This window comes from Patella vulgata, chromosome 5 (genome assembly GCF_932274485.2).
Source record: "Patella vulgata chromosome 5, xgPatVulg1.2, whole genome shotgun sequence".
NCBI lineage: Eukaryota > Metazoa > Mollusca > Gastropoda > Patellidae > Patella > Patella vulgata.
Window position 1 is genome coordinate 9,615,538 of NC_065883.2, and position 19,596 is coordinate 9,635,133.

The 19,596-nt window shown below is 36.5% G+C and overlaps 1 protein-coding gene across 7 annotated transcripts in view; it reads right to left on the minus strand.

The window, feature by feature from the left end:
- LOC126822441 (uncharacterized) overlaps positions 1-19,596 on the minus strand; it is a 186,207-nt gene that overhangs the window by 123,870 nt on the left and 42,741 nt on the right. For 2 of the 7 annotated variants that reach the window (XR_008788352.1, XR_008788350.1), the window contains exon 1: positions 631-832. The exons of 4 other annotated variants lie outside the window; for them this stretch is intronic. The gene's annotated coding sequence lies outside the window, so the exon portion shown is untranslated. Of the gene's footprint in view, positions 1-630; positions 833-6,286; positions 6,378-19,596 lie in introns of those variants that run through there. One more of the 7 variants, XR_008788351.1, reaches the window with a different exon arrangement.

Consider the following 19,596-nt stretch of genomic DNA (forward strand, 5'->3'; position numbering starts at 1 on the left):
GCATCATAAGGTCTGTCATTGAGTCAACTGGTGTGGTTTCGATTCCCTTGTTGTATGTGACAAGGAGTAGGGTCGCCTGTCCAACCTCGTGGGTTTTCTCCAGGTCCTCCGGTTTCCTCCCACTGCTAAACACCCCTACTGCTAAAGGCGAATTCTTGAAATAAAATTGAACCATATGTTAGTCACGAAATGACCTAGTTTGTGTTGAGTGGACGTTAAACCCCATTTCTCTCTCTCTGTCATGAAGCCAGAAAAAGCTCTGCAATATGCAAATTTAGCTCTTTTGACATGCATCTTTAAATGGGCCGATGGGCAACCCAGACAAGCCCCTGCAGAGACGTAGAAAATCACACGGATAGAAAACAAGTCCAGTGAAGACCGATACTTGTTAACTTGTTATTTAAGTGAATAGGACACATAAAGAAAGTTTAGCTGCAAAACGTGCTGTAACTCAAATTGAACAAGCCTCCCTTTCTCTAACAGCTGAAATAACCCTAACCACGGAATTTACAGTTAAGCTATAACCATTAACAGAAAATAGCTATTGAGCTAAAATACGACTAGAGAGAATTATTAAATAGAATTGCTTCTTAAATCCGTCTTTTACTTTCAACAACATAATTCACTTACATTATACGTAACTAATCGGCTGAAAGATTTCTTCGTCACTTCCCCCACTTAATGTTAAAATCCACCGAAAATCTCTTTTTTTCCCCACGTCTAAAACACAAACCGTATACACAAGACCATAGATTACCACTTGTTAAAGAATATCATTCAATTTCACAATAGATGTTGACTTTGTTATAACACTGGCTTCCAAGTTCACTCACGAGAACATAGATTCTATATTTGGAATTGAGGCTTCAAGACGATACCGGTAAGAAATCTTCAACTGTAGCCTATTTGTGGCAAGTGAACGACGTGTCTGGACGTAAAAGTATTGATATTTTCAATCAATGAGTAATCCATGAAAGACCTGTGGCCGAGGTTTTAAGCCTGATACGTATAATCTCGATACTTAACTAACTGTCATAAAATCTTTAAAATTTGTCGGTAATCATTCACTCAATCTATTTAATTAACAATATTATCATTTATAGGACTAATTATTAATGATTTTGTTTACAGAGATATAATTAGAATTTTCCATGACAATAGCCATTCCTATTGTTACAATTAAAGGCATACGTCGGGTATTTCGGGTATTTCAAGTAATTTAAATATTTCAAATTTAAAAATATTACATCCAGCAATAATAAAAAAAGACTTTGTTTTGAACAAAATATTTCAAGTAATTCAAGTATTTCAAATTCAAAAATATTACAGCCTGCAATAATAAAAAAGTCTTTTTTTTGAACAAACAAAAAAAATTACCAAATGAATCGAAATTATTAACAGAATTACAAGCAAGGAAGTAGGGTCGCCCGTCCAACCTCGTGGGTTTTCTCCAGGTTCTCTGGTTTCCTCCCACTGCTAAAGACCCCTATGTGCAATCGAATTATTGAAATAAAATTGAACCATATGTTAGTCCCAAGATGACCTAGTTTGTGTCAAGTGGACCCCTCTCTCTCTGTTACAATCAAGGTATATCCACAAAGACCCAATTTCTTACTTTTTTTATGATTCAATTGATAAATTAACTATAATATTTGTTACTCACTGTACATTGAAATGAAGACGTCAACCATGAGTTTCTTATCAACCGCAGAATTAGAAAAAAAAATCCTTTAAAGAGACAGTCCAACAATAAGTTTTTATGAGAGAGAGAGAGAGAGATTGAGAGAGAGAGAGAGAGAGAAAGAGAGAGAGACTAGGTCATTTTGGGACTAACATATGGAGAGAGAGTTTACCATCCACTAAACACTATGTCATTTTGGGACTAACATATGGTTCAATTTTATTTCAAAAATTCACTTGTGCATAGGGATCTTTAAAAGTAGGAGGGAACCGGAGAACCCAGAGAAAACCCATGAGGTTGTACGGGAGACCCTATTCCCTATCATGTACATGCGGGGGATCGAAACCATGCCACTTGGCTCAATGACAGACCTTATGATCGAAAACTCACACATTCACCATTCCGCCACCCAACCCCCAGTCTAAATAAAAGTGAATTTAAGAACTTGACAATCTAGACTATTTACCTTGTCTGAAAAATTCAAATAAAAATATTAAGCTGTTGAAAAAGGGAAATGAAAATGAAATGGGGTTTAAGGTCCTACTGTTCTGCTCCTAACCTGGGCTAATGAACACGTGCATACGCCATACAGTGTGCTATGAGGGAAATTTTGCCCAGGCAGCGGCGCTATGGCCTACTCTTATATCGAATTCAAACTGCTAAGGGATATTTTACGTGCACGCCAATGTGTACACAGGACCTCGGTTTTTCGTCCCATCCGAAAGACTAGACAGCTGTCCTTTTCAGGCCCTCCATCCTGCATCAGTGACAAGGGGAAACCACGCCGGAAAATCTGAATGAACTTTCTCGGCCAATGCAGGGATCAAACCCGTTGAAAAAGGGGATATGTACTTTTTTTGAGGAATATCAATGAATAATATTTTAAGAGTTTAGGGCCTCTAAAACCTTTAATTCGGCACTGTGTTACGTCACTGATCTTCACTGATCAGAACGTGTGGGAAGTATACGTAGGTAAAAGAATTTTCATTGGCTGTTTTTTTGTCTGTATGTTTTTATATCCCTACAAGGTTCTAATTCAAAGGTCTTCGATTTTGTTTACGTGTATTAGTAACTAATTAAGATTTAATTAAAGGTTTATTCAGGAAAAACCTAGAAAAACTATAGCTACACGCAGGCATGAAGCATGGAAAACATGCTAATTCTGTCTAGAGCCTTGAGGTAAAAGACTATTTCTTACTTCCAGTCATCATTATTACTACAGATAATCAGTAAGAAGCGCTATAATTATCATCGGTCTCGTAACTCCTGTCATTTCTTTATTTAGACAGGACAGAATCATAGGTTAACAAAACAATCTTAATGACATATATCACATGTGTAGGGGAGGCCGAATGGTTAGCGCTGTATCATAAGGTGTCTCATTGAGTCAACTGGCATCGTTACAGCACACTGCATGCCTCTCCCGAAATGACCTAGCTTGTGTCGAGCGGATGTTAAACCCCATTTCTCTCTCTCTGTCATGAAGCTAGAAAAAAGCCCTGTAAATATGCAAATTTAGCTCTTATGTCATGCATCTTTAAATGGGCTGACGGGCAACCGGGACAAACCCCCGCAAAGACGTAACTGAGCAATCGGCGAGAGAAAGATCTGTATTTTATTCAGATCGCATACTTACCTTTGTTTATATGTGTAACGTGAGACACACGAGTGAGATTTGACAGTTGTAGAAATATGGTTCTTGGTTAATCAACAATCTTAAGCGATATTCCTTTTGGAGATTAAACGTTCAAAATCTTAGTTAACACTTAAACATGCATTATGCAAGAGCTAAATCTGCCTATTGTAGGTATTTCTTTAGGCCTGAAATGTTTTCTAAAGTATTAATTAGACATTAATTAACTTACCCGGGCCTTAATCAACTCTCGATGGCATTAGATTTCTCCGATATAAAAATAGATTAGAGTGGTTCAGCGATACTTTGATTTAATCAAATATGGGGGACCAAGACTTAGCTTCGATCATCCAGTATGGTGGTTGAAATGATTGCACACGTCTGTCAAACCTTCAAAGGCTAATATCTTCACTTGCAATAGAGTAATTTGAATGAAATTTTCAAATTATTCATTTTACATCATCTACTTTCGAACTATAATAGCAAGAATGGCTAGTTATTTGTCTAAATCTTACATAATGTATCTTTAATTCGAAATGCCTAAACTGATGAACGGGGGTTGGATGGCCGAATGGTTAGCATATGCACGTTATATCATAAGGTCTCTACTTGAGTCAACTGGCATGGTTACGATTCCCCGGTTGTACATGACAAGGAGTTGGGGCGCCTGTCCAACCTCATGGATTTTCTCCGGATCCCCCGGTTTCATCCCACTGTTAAAGACCCCAACGCACAAGTGAATTATTGAAATAAGAGTAGGCCACAGAGCTGCTGCCCGAGTAAAATTTCCCTCATAGCACACTGTATGGCATATGCCCATCTCCATTAGCCCAGTTGGAGCAGGGGCCTGGTTCACGAAATCTTAACTAAAGATAAAATCCAAATTTTAGTAGATACTTCAATTTTGATTGGGTAAGGACTAAAATCAATGTAATATTATCCAATCAAATTACTAAAATTTGGATTTTATACTTAAATTTTGATTGGGTAAGGACTAAAATCAATGTAATATTATCCAATCAAATTACTAAAATTTGGATTTTATCTCTGTTAAAATTTCGTGAAACCGGACCCAGAACAGTAGGACGTTAAACTCCATTTCATTTCATTTCAGAGACATCTTTGATTTTATTTATATAGATAAAAGCCCTGATTTCCACCATTGTTCATCTTTTTCCCAGGAACAAACATCATTAAGTGTTAATTCAGACTTTTCTACCCGCCTTGAATTGAACTCTCGAAAAGCTTTTGTTCATCAGCACAATATCGTTCAATTAAAATATTGATAATATTCATAATAAACAATTTACTGGGAGTCATTCCCATTTAGTTCGAATATTGGTATTAATAAGACATCTTGATTAATGGTCAATTTCCATTCAATCGTAAAATAAAAAGTTGTTGATTGTGTGCCAGAGATAAATAATTGATGTGATCACACTTTGGTGTTAAGAGTATTGGTCTAACCCCAGTCGATTAGCTTGAATCAATACAAAACCTCTAATGATGTATAATCATATATTGAATAAAAAGAGAAAAAAAAAAAGAACTGTCAGCAGTTCGATATATTGAATGGTGAATACACCCAAACACCTTTTCCATAATTATTTAGATTAAGTCAATTGTGACAAATGTTGCTGGGTTTATTTTTTAAGAATACATTATGCAAGAGGTAAATCTGCCTATTGCAGGTCTTTCTTTAAGCCTGAACTGTTATATAAATTATTAATTAGACATTAATTAACTTATCCAGAACATATAATCAACTCTTGATGTCATCTTATATGTTGGATTTTCACTGGATTTGAATCTGATCTGCTACTCAACGCTTATTGATGATAATCGTGACTATGGTTTTTTTTGTACCGACTTTAGTAATGAAGATCGAGGCTAGTCCTAAGATTCAATCGCTAATATCTCGGTTCAGAGTGGAGCAATTTGACTGAAATTTTCAGCATATTCCCTTTACATTATCTAGTTTTTAACTATTATAGTGAGAGCTGCCAGCACTTTATCTAATCTCCCATAATGTATCTTAAATTTGGTACTTTATCAATAGTGCTGTTTCGAGCAGCATCTTTTGGTTAAGTAGAATTTATATCTCCAAAGATCGCACAATTGGCAAATAATTAATACCATTAATGTTTTCCACTTTATTTTAAGATTATTAAAATATTAGTTTAGCGCATATATATGCCCATGAGATACTAATTCAGATTTTTTCCTAGTAATCTATAATGTTTTGTATTAAGTAGTCTCAATTACCCAGACCCATTAAGCAGTCCACTAACTTGAAATGAGAGAGAGAGAGAGAGAGAGAGAGAGTTTATCATCCACTCAACCCAAACTATGCCATTTTGGGACTAACATATGGTTCAATTTTATTTCAATAATTCGCTTGCGTCTAGGGGTCTTCAGCAGTGGGGGAAAATCACAATTAAATGGTCTGTAATACAAGAATAATTACATAACATCTGATCACATTCGAAATCTATTCAGTTCCGAATGCCATATAGTTCAGTCTCTGCCCTCGTGCCGCAAGATCGATTACCGTGAAACTTTCATCTGGAATTTTACTTTTTTTCGCTTTTTTCCCTGAACCTCGCAGCCCCTTAAACCACGGGGCCCTGGGCCACTCAGGCCCATGCCTAAACTGGACTTTGTACATTTATTACATACAGCATGTGTGTATCTAGTGATGAAACGTACATCAGACAGACTCAGGTGTGACTTGTCTTGAATATGAAGGTGGTGGCATTATCATCAATACATATCTGGAGATCAGGTGCATAAATATAAAAACCCATGAAAGTAAACAGTCTGGTCTTTTAAAGTCTTGCTTCCAGAAACAAGATCTAGGAGAAACTGACAGACTTTGCTCCTGTGGGTAATACGCTTAAAACAAGACAATTTACCACCGACAGAAATCACCTGTGTACAGACTAATCTCATGGTCATAGCATATAACTTACCTATAGCAATAATACACCTGAATGAAATGATCAGTGTAGTCACCTGGTCAGTGAGTAACATACACCTGTAAACTATTGTGATCAATTCACCTGTATGGAGGAGAGAAATTACCTGTATAAGTCATTTAGCTTGAACTAAAGGTATTTATGGCTATTTTAAGTAGAGGAGTCAATATTGAACTACAGGTATTATTAAGCTATTTATGGGGGATTAGTTCAGCTTACTGATTACAGGGTTAATCTTCACTAATCTCATCAAATTATTTCTATAAATCAACAGAGAGAGAGAGAGAGAAATAGGGTTTAACGTCCACTCGACACAAACTAGGTCATTTCGGGACTAACATATGGTTTAATTTTATTTCAATAATTCGCTTGCGCATAGGGGTCTTTAGCAGTGGGAGGAAACCGGAGGACCTGGAGAAAACCCACGAGGTTGGACAGGCGACCCTGCTCCTTGTCACGTACAACCGGGGATTCGAAACCACGCCAGTCGACTCAATGACAGACTTTATGATACAGCGCGCGCACGCTATCCATTCAGCCATCCAACCCCCCTATAATTCAACAGGACAAGCTGAACTAATCAGTAAAAATATTATTTTTATCTTGAAATCATTTGACAGCAAAATCATGAATGTTTAAATACGGCCGTAAAAAAAGCGGATTTATTTTTCTCCCACAGGTTTTTTTCTATCTGCATTTTTTATCAAAATATTGATGTGGATAAAAATAACGACCAAAACAATTTTAAGAGTGTTTGTGTGACGTGGTTAATTAAGAGTGACAGGTTACTTATTGAAGCAACAAAAAAAAAAAAAAAAACATAAAAAAGAATCGTGATAGATTGATTCTGCATCTCACGATTCAATACACGAAGGTGAATCGCAGAACATCGCTTCAATGATATATCGTGCCATCACTAGCATATACCAAGTAGTTCTGTGAATAAAAGTTTGTTCGGATAGAAGTATTTCCGCCTCCTATTCATCAAATTCCAACTGCCAAGGGATCTTTTACATGACTGCCAATGTGGAAACAAGACCTTGTTTTTTTTTCATCCCATTCAACAGAGGGAGAGAGAGAGAATTGAGGTTTAATTTTATTTCAATAATTCGCTAGCGCGTAGGGGTCTTTAGCAGTGGGAGGAAACCGGAGGACCCGGAGAAAACCCATGAGGTTGGACAGGCGACCCTACTCCTTGTCATGTACAATGTCAGTTGACTCAATGACAGGCCTTATGATACAGCGTGCAAGCACTAACCATTCGGCCATCCAACACCCCTCCCATTCCACAACTAGACACTGTTTTTGCCACCGACAAGGGGAAACCCCCTTGAAAAATGCAGTGGCCCATTCTTCTTCAAACCTCCAACTGCCACAGGTTCTTTTAAGTGCAGCAGGGTTTGGAGGGCTGAATGGTTAACGTGTGCGTGCTGTATCATAAGGTCTGTCATTGAGTCAAGTGACATGGGTCTGATTCCCCGCTTGTACGTGACAAGGGGTAGAGTCGTCTGTCCAACCTCGTGGGTTTTCTCCGGTTCCTCCCACTGCTAAAGACACGCACGCACACGCAAATTATTGAAATAAAATCGAACCCTGTGTTAGTCCTGAAATGACCTAGCCTGTGTTGAGTGGATGTTAAACCCCCCTCCCTCTCTCTCATCCTGAACCACTAATAAGGGGAAACCATTTCCCTGATAAAAGTGATAATGACTCTTTATTTTTATTTTGTTCCAGCTGGCCACTAAATCTAAGATATACTAAGTCAGTGAGAAATGATGAGGAATAGGGTCGCCTGTATAACCTCGTGGGTTTACTCCGAGTCCCATGTCTAAATCTATGATATATCCCAATTTAATTTATTTATGCCAAAAGCTTACACAATTCACAATTCAGACCAAGGTTACCTAGACCTTGCTGCTAGGTCGCAATGCCAGGTATATTAAAAGATTAGCTTAGTGCAGGGTCAGGATTAGATTAAATGAGATTATCTACTTAATCATAAATAGATTAATCCCAAGCATTGTATCAGGATCACCCTTGATCAGCTTCACATGTTTTATGGCAATCTGCAATCAGGCAGGGGATTGAGCAATCAAACCTCTGCCAAGGTATTTTTTCAGGGCAAATCTAACCATTTTAGGGCCCAAATAAGCAGAGAGAGTGTGTGTGGGGGTGGGGGTAGGCGCATTAAGTACAAATATTAAGACAGACTGGGTTCAAATCAAAATTGTCAATTTCACTGGATTTCATGTGCTAAGGGAACGACACTTTGTCTTCAATCAAAATTGAGCAATCAAAGCTCTGCCAACGTATTTTTTCAGGGCAAATCTAACCATTTTTGGGCCCAAAGAAGCAAAGAGTGAGGAGTGGGGGTGGGGGTAGGGGCATTAAGTACAAATATTAAGACAGATTGGGTTCAAATCAAAATTGTCAATTTCATTGGATTTCAAGTATTAAGGGAACAACAATTTGTCTTTATTCGAAATCATATGGCTATTGATAAGTCTATTATAAGTGAGGCCTTAGGTTTGACTCCAATGGTGGTCGAGAAAGTTCCTCAGGATTTTTGGCATGTTTCCCCTTGTCAGATAATCAGATATATATAATCATACTAAACTTATGCTGTCTGTCTACAATTAGCTCTGCTTGAGAATAGACACTAAGCTAGGTGACCGACATTTGAAGTCCTAAATCGAGGATTTGAGTCGAAAACACTAAGTATATTTCAAGAATTTTTCTAAGTATTTATTCTGATTCCATTTAATAAAATTGAAAAGGTTTACTTAGTCTGTTTGTGTATAACAGATGTGAACTGGAGTAGGACCGCATTACAAAACAATACACTAATTGTTGGATATGGCGGCCATTTAGGGCAGAGATCTATTCTCTAGGAATGAAGTCGATGGATTTCTGTGTGCCACCTGATCCATTCACTTGATTTGATATTTGTTTATTTTTTTGCAATGTCTATATTCTGTCCTGTCCACAGGTTTATCTTGTAGATTTTTGTTTTGCATGTAGTGCAGTCCCTCCTGCACTTACTATATAATGGCAGATCCCAGAAGAAGGGCTGCCATCTGGCTAACATGTTCAAAATGCTTTAATCGCGCTACAATTGAAATCATGGTTTTAATCGTGGAGCAATCGTGATGATCCTATCAGGTCTTATCATACATAGAGGTCAGTCATAGCAATCGTGTTGGATCACATCGAAACGTAACCGAACACATTTGCACGTATCAGATCGTGGACTCAATAGGGTCAATCTTATTGTATCGCACAACAGTGGGAACCTAGCATTAGTACTCCATGAGTGGGATTTTCATTTTACCCTGTATTACTGTTTATAATGAATTACTGACTGTTCGGATCAACAAGAGAATTCAAGCACGATTAATTCTTATTATTACAGGAAATCTCCCGGGTAATAAAAAATTTAAATACCAGTAAAACTGATCATTTAACCTAAATAATTCACTAACATACAATGATGATGAGTTAGTTGTATTTTACGTCCGCTTCCACCGAGGTGATATCGCAGACAAGTAACATACAATAACATGGACATGTTTTTAAATTCATCAGAGACAAAAAAATGAGAGAGGTATAGATAGATGGAAATGGGACTTAACGTCCACTCGACACAAGATAGGTCATTTCGGGACTAATATATACCGATCAATTTTATTTCAATAATCTGCTTGTACCTAGGGGTCTTTAGCTGTGAAAGGAAACCGGAGGACCCAAAGAAACAAAAAGAAATGAGGTTGGACAGCCGGACCCTATTTCTTGTTATGTACAAGCGGATAAAAATAGGAGAAGAGTTAATACAATGCTACAGCTATTTTAAAACTAACACGTAGTTCATTTTTCTATGGTCACATGTGCATTGCTAAGGAGGAGAATTTTTCCTACACAGCTACATTCCAAAAACAAGGACATATTTTTACATTAATCAGAGACAAAGGAGAGAGAAATGGGGTTTAAAGTCCACTCGACACAAACCTGGTCATTTCGGGACTAACACAAAGGATAAGAAAGGAGTTTAAAGTCTTGTAAATGCAATACTAGTCATTTAAAAACCTAAAAATTGATTTTAAGAGATTTAAGTTAAGTTTTCATGAATAAGGGACCAGGAATTTAAGGAAGATGAATTTCAGATTAATTATTTCTATAATTATATATTAGACGCCTAGACGTGTAAAAATATCTCTAGAATTAATTAACCGGATACAGAAGTTTAAAATTAAACATCTTAAGGATTGGCCGTTATCAACCACATCTAAATTCAGTAAATCTTTACGCAAGTGACTCATTAACTATATTATTATTTAAAGGTGCTAAATGGTTTATTGATACTTAAAAAATGGAAATTTAAAAACTGATCAATTGAAAGTGCTAACAAAATTAGGTGGCTACAGTGGTCTACATGTAGGGCACTTGCAGCTAGGCTAGAATGTCCCACAGGCAGTTTAAGAATAAAGAACAGGCCCCAAATTCACAAAGCATACTCTGACTTAAGCTACATGTATTTTTGTATGGTATATGAAGTGTAAATTTTGCATTTTGAAGGAAGGGCATTAACTCTGTCAATAATACAGCAAATGAGTCAATTTTCAAAAAGTTTCATTATTAAAACTATACAACAAAAAAAACCTCATTATTCCCCTCCCCCCCCCCCCCTCCACAATTTTTTTTTTTTTTTAAAGATTTTACAAAAATAATTCATCATTAAAATTTGAACCACAAAACAATTGATGGACTTAGTCCCCAGGACAGCAACATCCAGAAATAGATTAAAGATGACCAAATGTAGATAAACATGTGTATCAAAATAAAATATCCATGGATTCCTATTAAGACAAAGAGGGGATTGGATGGCCGAATAGTTAGCTGTATCATAAGGTCTGTCATTGAGTCAACTGGCGTGGTTTCGATTCCCTGGTTGTATGTGACAAAGTGTAGGGTCATCTCTCCAACCTCAAGGTTTTTCTCCGAGTCATCCGGTTTCCTTCCACTGCTAAAGACCCCTACGCGCAAGCCAATTATTGAAATAAAATTGAACCATTCGTTAGTCCCAAAATGACCTAATTTGTGTCGAGTGGGCGTTAAACCCCATTTCTCTCTCTCCTATTAAGATAAATATTTTCTTGTCAAATTTTCGTAACCATGTAAGCTAACCGGAAACCACCAATTGATCTACGAGCTTGCTATACCATTAGACTTTGTTTCTACGAAAGAAATCAATCATGAAGTTTGTAATTGGTAGTCTAATAGGTTATCCATGGAACTATTTTCAGAAACAAAAGACTGTGGTTTGGCAGTAATGGATAACATGAATGGTTGATTGGTAACTGAACTAAAGAAAATGAACGTAATTACGAGTGATGATCTCAAAAGCACAAAATAAACAAATTTATTGATTAACTTAAATCATGAACAGGAAGATGTCATTGAAAACTCTTGTAGCATTAATGTCTTAACAAATGTAATGGTGGGTTTGAATGGTCTAATGCAGTGATTCTCAACCAATGTGGCGCAAGACCCTCCTAAGTGTGTCGCGAAATTTTAAACGGCACACTAAGAAAATGCGAAAACCCACATGATCCCAATTGAGTATTCACTGGTGTCTACTGATAAGTTCATAGCTGTGTTTTTCTTTATTTAGTTTGAGTCATTTTATGTGTCCATGACTATAGTCTCTGTCTACGGTTGTATGCGGTCTGACTTACCATGTTTTTATTTTGCAAATTTCAAATATTTTTCATATATATTTAGCCAGGTGTGCCGCTATTTTTTCATGTGTTCCAAGGTTGGCAAAAAAAGGTTGAGAACGACTGGTCTAATGTGTGCGCTTTAGATCATAAGGTCTGTCATTGAAAAGTAGGATGTCAAACCCCATTTCAGTTCAATTCCAGCTGTTTTTAGTTGTCTCTTAAGTTGGGCACGACATCAAATGTAGTGATGTGTATGGCTTATTATTTTCATTCAGTCCAACTCACTCAGAAAACATGTGACTCTAAAAATAAATCGGAAAATTGTAATTTAAATTTGGATATTGCTTGTATTTTCATTTCATGTTTTCATACCAGTCTTCTAAGTAAATCCTGAGATTTCCTACAATTTTATTAATCTCTTTTCTCTTTAACCCACCAAAATCGATTGCCAAGGCAGTGGCTTTATATGTGTTTTGGGCTTTTGATAAGAGATCTAAATGAAATTTGGTGGCAACTATATACATGTAACTATGTAAATATACATGTACTATACTGTTTGCATGAATGTATGTTCATATATCTCCCGTCAAAAATCAAAACCTAGTAACTCACTTTTTTTTTTTATGAAAATTGAGTTGGGACCAAATTTGTAGTTACTAGGGTAATTGCTTCCTGTTGTTGTACTAGATATTCCAATCTTTTGATTTTGTATGACACAATGTAGCAACTTCCTCCATTTGCCTATATATGCCACAGAAAAACCTAGTAACTCAGTAGTCAAATCAATGGATAAGCTGGGATTTAATATTCATTCATTACATTTTCCTTTGTTTTCTCAAAATAAGAAAAACGTGAGTTACTAGGTGTTGCCTTTTGACAGGAGATATGTAGTATGTATTATTAATGTATATATATATGTCTAAATGGATGTATGCATGCTGTCCTTAATGGATGTTTTGATGCAATAAACATATCTTTTCTTATCTCTCGCTTATCATCATTTTGAATAATAAATGACATTTCACACCAATATTTGTTATTTTATTAATTAGGATTGTGGGTGTTTATTTATGAGATTATTTTATATCCTTAAAGGTATACATACTTTTATATATTGCTAAACTCCTATATCATCTTAATAGTCATAAACATAGGCGTACGGGGAAATTTTTGACTGGGGGGGGGGGGCGGTGGTGGTTGGTGCCCAAAAAATGTAGTTAGACATTCAAGAACACAATATTTTTTTATACAACTGTGTGCCCAAATTTTCCCAGCTTGTACGCCTATGGTCATAAATACATGACATTGTACACCATTCAATAGGTGTATTGTCGGTGAGTTGTCAAAAGGTCATATCTGGCATTATTTAGAAAGTTAACTCTTGTTTCTACAGAATTAGGGGGGTTGGATGGCCGAATGGTTGGCACATACGCGCTGTATCACGAGGCCTGTCATTGAGTCAACTGGCGTGGTTTCTAATCCGTGCTTGTACGTGCCAACATCAAAGAATGACATCTCATCTATGTTTTAAATAGTGTTAAAATATAGATGTCACCCTTTGATGTTGGCCTACCATTATTTCAAATAATCGTACAGCCAGCTTGCCAATCACGCATTAATTATACTAGTGAAATATTGGACTCCTGTGACAGATTTCACTGTAAAAGCACGAGAGGAGTGTCTGTATTTTAAATTGTTTAATGGTCTCCACCATAAGACATTATGTAATATATTGTAAAAACACTCTTGTTGTTACAATATATTACTTAATGTCCCGCTCTTGACCACTAAACAATACATAATACAATTTATTATTATTATTTCTATCTCTCTTTTGTTTGTACTTTTTGGTTCTGGGGAAATGATATTAGTAGAGAATGACATCACATGTGTATTTTAACGCTATATAATACAATTTATTTTATGATCAGTAGTGGAATACTGTGTTTTATCAGTGAAATAAAAGTGTTATTCCACTGGCTAGAAGCGGACAAAGTAGTCCATGTTGTTTTTACCTAAAATGATTGTAAAATCATAAAATAAATAGAACATTTGTCGTTTTGTCGTGAATAACATATTTTATTTCATCGAGAAGCAAGAAAACTTATATTTTCACGAATGTGTATCTATATATTAATATTATTTCTCTCTCTCTTGTTTGTTTGTACTTTTTGTGCTGGTGAAATAGTATTAGTATGGAATTAAGAATACAGAAGGTGTTTTATTATCTTATTTATTTCATGATTAAACACAATATGTCAGGTTTTAAAATGATTGAATGCAATCCATACCTGAAAATAACTCACTATCTTCATACAAAAACAAAAACATGTTTTCTTTCATCCTCCATTATAAATGGATATCATCCCCTTATCACATTCATTTTACGATTCTCAATGAAAACTAAACAACATGGATGATGTATTGAACTGTTCTTCTACATCTATCTTCAACACTTCTTGCTTTAATGAGGGGTTGGATGGCCGAATGGTTAATGTGTGCATGTGTATCATAAGGTCTGTCAATGAGTCAACAGACGTGGTTTCGATTCCCCGGTTGTACATGACAACGAGTAGGGTCGTCTGTCCAGCCTCATGGGTTTTCTCCGGGTCCTCTGGTTTCCTCCCACTGCTAAAGACCTCTACACGCAAGAGAGAATTATGGAAATAAAATTGAACCCCTATCTTCTAATCCCAAAATAACCTAGAACTCTGTATGATGTATGCCTGTCTTCATTAGCCCAGTCGGAGCAGAACAGTAGGATGTTAAACCCTATTTCATTTCATTTGTTGTTTTTATATAGTACTCATCTATAAGGTACATCAATCTATCTTCATTCATGAGAGAGGGAGAGAGAGGGAGAGAGAGAGAGAGAGAGAGAGTTTAACATCCACTGATAGAAACTAGGTCATTTTGGGACTAATATATGGTTCAATTTTATTTCCATAATTTGCTTGTGCGTATGGGTCTTTAGCAGTGGGAGAGAAAGCGGAGGACCACACACAAACAGATAAAACAAACCTAAGGACAAGACACACCACCAGGGCCGTTTTTAGCACATTTGACCAATTTGCCCAACACTACAAAGGGGACCAGCAGTTCACCTGGACTGCCAGATGTGGCTATTTTTTCATGTCATGCTGCTGCAATGTAACTTTGGGCATCTCAAATTGGGCCCTGCATTTTCTACAGACGGCCCTGCACACTATACAGACATTGCAAGAAACAAACAACAAACGCATCAAACCCATTACTACTGCGCATGTCCAACATCATATATATATGGAAACAATGTCTGGCAATAAAAAAACTAAAGGCACTGTAGAAATGAAAAGAGATGAAATGGGGATTAACGTCCTACTTTTCTGAACCAATTGGGATAATTATTATTATCATTATTATTACACCATATTTATAGTGCGCCCTGTTAGTGTTATATACCCTGTTCAGGAGCACTTTACAATGTAATCATTAAGAAACAAAAAGATTATGGACATGTTAACGATTGTATACAGAGAAATTTCCTCAGCCATCACCAGAACTTAACTTGGGATTACTGAGCCAGCACCTTACTCACTGAGCCACATTCAGATCATCAGAATTGTTATAGACTCAGGAATGGCTTGGATTTAACTAGGAAGTTAAAAAGGAAGGAAACCTAGACTAGGATCGGAGACAAATATACAGCATGTAATTTATCATGTTTCCGGGTTAGAATTTAATCATTTCTAATAATAGCCAAACAGTCAAGCAAACATCCACACTGGCTCCGATCAGTTTTACTTCCCAAAACAATTTTAATCCCTTCGAGATTTTATTTGTAGAAAACGTAAATGATGTTTGTTCGTGTAAGATATATGTATTATGGATCCGAAATTAAACTAGCTAATAATAGCGTTACGAGATCTCAGTCAGTGATACTATGGGTGAACATGATTAAAATTCCATTAGTCAAACTTTTATCAGTGGCAAAATATTGGTCTCTTATGTTATTTTTAACTAGCTAATAATAGAGATGTAAGAAAGACTACCAAATATGGATATTTTTATAGGCACACTCATAAAATAAGTTAAAATGATATTTTAAAGAACAAAAAGGGAGAAATAGGGTTTCAAGTTCATTCCAACCCAACTTGGTTATTTTGAGACTAACATATATACAGTACAATTATTTAAATTATTTGATTGTGTTTAAGGGTCTTAAGCAGTTAGGGGTAACCAGAAAGGACCCAGAGAAAACCCATGGCTTTAGACAGCCAAATTAAAGAATAAAGGGTTAGAATAAGGGTTGAAAATAGAACTTAAGACCTAAATATTATTGAGAGAGAGAGAGAGAGAGAGAGAGAGAGAGATCCACTGGACACAAACTAGGTCATTTTGGGACTGACATATGGGTTAATTTTATTTCAATAATTCGTTTGCGCGTAGGGATCTTTAGCAGTAGCAGTGGGAGGAAACCGGAGGACCCGGAGATAACCCACAAGGCTGGACAGACGACCCTACTCCTTGTCACAGACAAGCGGGGAATTAAAACCATGCCACTTGACTCAATGACAGACCTTATGATACAACGTGCACATGTTGACCATTCGGCCACGCCCACCCTCTCCTCTCCTGTTCTAGACCAAAAATAGTTAAATGAAATGGGGTTTAATGCTCTACCTTTCTTCACCAAACAGTATCCTATGAGGGAAATTTGGCCCAGGCAGTGGTATTACGGCCTAATCTTAATTCCAATCTTATTTTACATGCACGTCAATGGTCTAGCCAAACATAGTAAAATGAAACGGACATCCATGTAGTGTCCTATGAGGGGAATTTGGTCCAGGCAGTGGTGCTACAACCTAATCTTATTTCCAATTTTTATTTTATGTGCATGTCAATGTGCGTTGTGCCTTTAATAATAAAATTAAAGTTGATCTGTGATAGTAGTTTAATATCTACAGTAAATTAATACAGCTATTAATAGAAGTTTTAGATGACTGTAGTGGGAAGACTGCCAAACATGCACATCTTTACAGATCTGTTTTAACTTTAATTGCATAAGACACGGCCAAATTTCATGCATGGCAATGTGTACACCGTGCACCTTTGCATAAGGCAATTTTTATCCGCAAGAGAGAGAAACGGGGTTTAACATCCACTCAACACAAACTGTCATTTTGGGACTAACATATGGTTTAATTTTTATTTCAATGATTCACTTGTGTGTAGTTTAATAGTGGGAGGAAACTGGAGGACTGGGAGAAAACCCACGAGGTTGGACCAGCGACCCTACTCCTTGTCACGTACAACCAGGAAATCGAAACCATGCAAGATGAATATGATTTAAACGCCCTCCTACCCTACCCCGAGCAGATGTCACGGTATAGTCAAATCATGATGAATGGAAAATTATATATCTGGCGATGTGTGGAGACCACCAATGCAGTTACAACTCTATATAACAGAAGAGCTTACTGACTAAAATAAAATTCACATTAATTTATTTGATTACATCGACTGCAGCTATTTAACAATGTTGATGGTTTATGATTCCGGCAGTGAGTTGTGTCGACAGAAAAAAATAAATTAAACGCTAACCAACACATGTTTTGACGTGAGTAAACCATTTCTGGCTGATCGGGTGATTTTTAGGTGAGGTCTGTTGTTGAAATCCATGCAAGCTGCTGTATAAAAACAAATTTAATCAAATTTTTACTGCCAGATAATTTAATTTTGACTCTAGATCTGGATGCATGCTGCTCGTTTTGCCGTTTTATTGCTGTTTATATCAGGTGTTTTAGATCGGATTTCTGACTAATTGGCTATTGACCCAAATTAATGAACCTTGTAACAACCAAAAAAAACATCAGTAAAGTGAGGTATAAATGGAATATGAAGTCACAGATTCATTTTAAATTTCTTAAAATATACCCAATACGCATATTTATTCTCATGCTAAACTTAGGCTGTCTGTCTACAGTTAGCTCCACTTGAGAATAGACACTAAGCTAAATTTAAATCCTTAATTAAAGAACAATGGTTAGAATATGGGTTGAATATAGAATGTAAACTAAGCTAGTTGATCTACATTTTAAATCCTAAATTGACAATTTTAGTTGACAACACTAAGCATACTTCGAGAATTTTGTTGAGTTTTTATTCTGCTTCCATTTAATAAAATTTAAAAAGTTTATTCAGTCTTTTTGTGTATGACAGATGTGAAACGGAGAGAGAGAGAGAGAGAAATGGGGTTTAACGTCCACTCGACACAAACTAGGTCATTTCGGGACTAACATATGGTTTAACTTTATTTCAACAATTCGCTTGCGTGTAGGGGTCTTTAGCAGTGGGAGGAAACCGGAGGACCCGGAGAAACCCACGAGGTTGGACAGGCGACGATGTGAAACGGAGTAGAAATGCATTACAAAACAGTATAATAATTTTTGCATATGGGTGACATTTATGGCAGAGATCTATTCTTGAGGAATGAAGTAGATGGAACTCTGTGTGCAGAATGGGTCCTTTTCTTAATCCCATTTAAAAGACATTGGATTAGATTAACGCATTAGCTTTTAGCCAATTACTGAAACTGCAACAACAATAAACCACAGTACAATGAATCAATTACCCATTACACGACTCAATTACCCATTACACGACCCAATTACCCCATTACATGACTCAATTACCCATTACATGACTTAATTACCCATTACATGACTTAATTACCCATTACACAACTTAATTACCCATTGCATGACTTGATTACCCATTACATGACTTAATTACTCATTACATGACTTAATAACCCATTACATGACTTAATTACCAAGTCAATAACCATTACATGACCATTACTTTAAAATATATAATAATTACATTCCATTACCATTACCCCAGCCCCGATTGTGTGAAAGTCTCTTGAATGTTGGACCAAGACAAATTATATGAAACACATAAAACCCTCACAAGAGTATCTGGTAGCCGATTCAGCTGTTTTCCACCACAGAACGTGCGTAAATCATCTGAACAACTACGTAACAAGATGCTGAAGTTGAACTGATGTGACGTGTTTATGTGTGCACGGCAAACGAAAATATGAATTTTTTTGGCTGCTATTACATCAACTGGTATATGTACTGGTTACCACATGTCAACAATCTTCCTCTTGGATATCTAACCCAGCACAGCGAGTCAGCATCTGATATCCTTAAAACAACAAAGTTAGAATTCTGTTGCTAATCTGTGCCAATATCATTCTTACAATATCAATAAAGTAATTTCTCTTTCTTACAGACACCTGCTATTAAAGGGGTACTAGCACTTTTAACAAGAGAGAGAGTTATAGACATGGGGTTTAACGTCCACTCGACATAAACTAGGTATTTTTGGGACTAACGTTAAATTTAATTTCAATAATTTGCTTGGCGTAGTCTTTAGCAGTGGAAGGAAACCAGAGGATCTGAAGAAAACCAACGAGAGAGAGAGAGAGAGAGAGAGAGAGAGAGAGAGAGAGAGAGAGAGATGGGGCTTAACATCTACACACACAAACTAGGTTATTTCAGGTCAATTTTATTTCAATAATTTGCTTGCACGTAGGGA